The sequence below is a fragment of the Myotis lucifugus genome, unplaced genomic scaffold (genome assembly GCF_000147115.1).
Source record: "Myotis lucifugus unplaced genomic scaffold, Myoluc2.0 scaffold_255, whole genome shotgun sequence".
In the NCBI taxonomy this organism is placed as follows: Eukaryota; Metazoa; Chordata; class Mammalia; order Chiroptera; family Vespertilionidae; genus Myotis; species Myotis lucifugus.
This window is the reverse complement of record NW_005871303.1, coordinates 243635-246134: the sequence shown is the minus strand read 5'-3', so window position 1 is coordinate 246134 and position 2500 is coordinate 243635. Positions and strand designations below refer to the sequence as shown.

The 2500-nt window shown below is 51.8% G+C and overlaps 1 protein-coding gene across 8 annotated transcripts in view; it reads left to right on the top strand.

Moving 5' to 3' along the window:
* The window catches only part of EBF3 (early B cell factor 3), a 118088-nt gene that overhangs the window by 102353 nt on the left and 13235 nt on the right, over positions 1 to 2500 (top strand). The gene's annotated exons all lie outside the window — the stretch shown is intronic.

Here is a 2500-nt window from a genome sequence, read left to right as displayed (position 1 = left end):
AGGGCGAATAATGTATCTGAAACACAGATAAAAGGCTCTCCACTAAATGAGGAATGTTAATATCTTATGGCACGGTTAATAAAGAGATATTTCACAGGGGAGATTTGTTTTATGACTTTTGATACAACAGCCTTATAATCTGACACATCTTAAATGATATAATTTGGTGCCACATTCATCTCTTTTATACGCAGCAGCCCCTCATAGCGAGACTTGAATTCAGAACAAATCAGGGGCACTAATTACTTAGGGGGGAGTTTATTAGGAAGCTCATTGGCTCAGATGCGCGTCTGTGGACACCCATGCCGAAAAGCTGGAAGCTTAGCATGCATTTTGAGAAATGTCTTGTGTTTTTTTTGTTGTTTTTTTCTCCAGCAGAAAATGACATTTGTGTTTGTTGTGTTTAAGGCAGAGTTTAAATTAATTTAACCAGCGACACATGTTCAGGACGAAGCACGCTGCTAAATAATTCCTTGGAATAAATTGCTCAGGACCCAAGTACATTAATTTACGGCTCTCCTGATGCTGACAGATGTGAGGGCGGGAGGAGGACCTCCTAATATTAACATAAAACAAATTTGCTTTATTCTTCTTCATATTTCTTCCTCCTCCCCGCCTTGAGCTCACCCACGGCTCCTTCTCTAATTATCCACGAGGTCAGTAAGCAGAATTGGGAAGAAGCGGGGAGATCAATACAAATTATCCCTGAGCAAACCAGTGCTGACAGTCTGAATTGCAGCATATGTTTACCCAAAATCAGGCAATTTATCTTAATATCAGCAAAGTAATGCAGTGCAGGTGAAAGGTCAGGCAATCTCTCCCCCTCATAATTACCCAGTTCTAAAACAGGAAAGTGGTATTGATTGGCCTGGCTCGGGGCTCGGCGACTGGACGTGCCAGAGCCTTGCCCTGCCCGGCTGGGCCTCGCCTTGTAAACGCCACGGGCCGAGGATTTATGAGACGTGTGCGAAGGGTCTTCGGCTTTTCTCCTCCCGTTGGAGAATTTGCCGGGGAGATCTCGGCGGCGCCCCCGGGTGCGGGGCGGTGGGTTCTGTGCGGTCCTCAGAAGGTGGTCAGTGGGCTGTGCTGCTCTCGGGGCAGCTTGGAGCACCCGCCCCCCCTCAGTGATCCAGCACCTCCCAGAGCCAGGATGTGTGTCGCTTCTGCAGTTCCAAGACAAGGGCAATTTTTTCTCATCCTTCCATGTAAATTCCTGGGGCTTCCCGCAGCCACGCTGCTTCCACAGCCTCCCCGCCCCCACCCGGTGTGGCAGAGGCCGCGGGGTTCAATGACGTCATCTTCCCAGCAGCCCGCCCCGGTGCCCCGCTCCCTCTGGGCAGTGCCTGCGAGATGTCAACGCTCTCTGGGCTGAAGCGAGGGGAGCCAGGGGCCCCCCCATTTATCCTGCTTTGAAATGTTGGTGCGAGGAGAAGAGCGTCCCTTGAACTGAACACGGGCAGTGTCCTCCCGGAATGAGAGTGTGCGGTTATTCCAAGTCATAAGGCTTCTGAAAGCTGCATTAAAGCGTCGATCACCTGTCAGCGCATTTGCATGAAATCAATAGCGGCCGCCCATCTATCTTTTCTGATCACCTTTCATCAGGCCGATTCATTAAGTCAAACAGTCATGGTGATTAGCTGGGGGAGAGAAGCAGCCCTGACACGAGGGAAAGGCACAGTGGGCCGCCTTTTTTGTTCCCTAATCAAGAAACGTAATACTTTATCTCCTCCTGTCTGGGCCAGTCTCGGGGTGAGGCCCATCCACCCGGCGGCCCGCGCCACACTCCCGCCCGACGCCCGTGTCCCGGCCCGGCAGAGACATGACAAATTGTCCCCCAAGTCACTGCTGACAGCTTCTGATGATTAATGGTTTGATTATGAAGTGGTTTTGCACGTATAGAATTTACATCACAGAGAGTTAGAAATTCCGCCGTGTCACCCATGCCCGGGCACTGGGAAGAGCTTTACGATTTGCAAAGGGAAAAAAGAGGGCGAAATCGCAGCAAAAGCCATGTCATGTAAAATCAATATGTCGGATCAATGCTTTATTAACAAGAAAATGTCTTACTTCACATTCCTGTGCGGACCTTTGTCTCCGGGATGGATGATGGAATGTCAAATCGTATCGCGGCCTCAACGTGCGGGCCGCTTATTGAGTGCCCGCCGCGGCTTCCGGTGTCGCTGACCAGGCCCGCCGTGGGTGTCCGCGCGGTGGCCCGAGCGCTGGAGGATAAGGGTGGCCAGTTATTTCGGGGAGCACTTTTCAGAGGCGGCCTCTCCCCTTCTTCCTCCAGCGTGTCGCTGGCAGACCCGCCGTGTGGGGTGGTGTTAATCGTCAGATTACGTGCTGACTAGCGAGCGACAGCCCAAATGGTGGGCCGTGTGACGCGTCGGTGGCGGCCCGTCTTATTAGTCTCGGAAAACTCGGTGATTTATGTCGCGCCACGCACCCCTGGCGTGACTCCACGGAAAACGCTATCTACATCGGGAAGTAATGTACT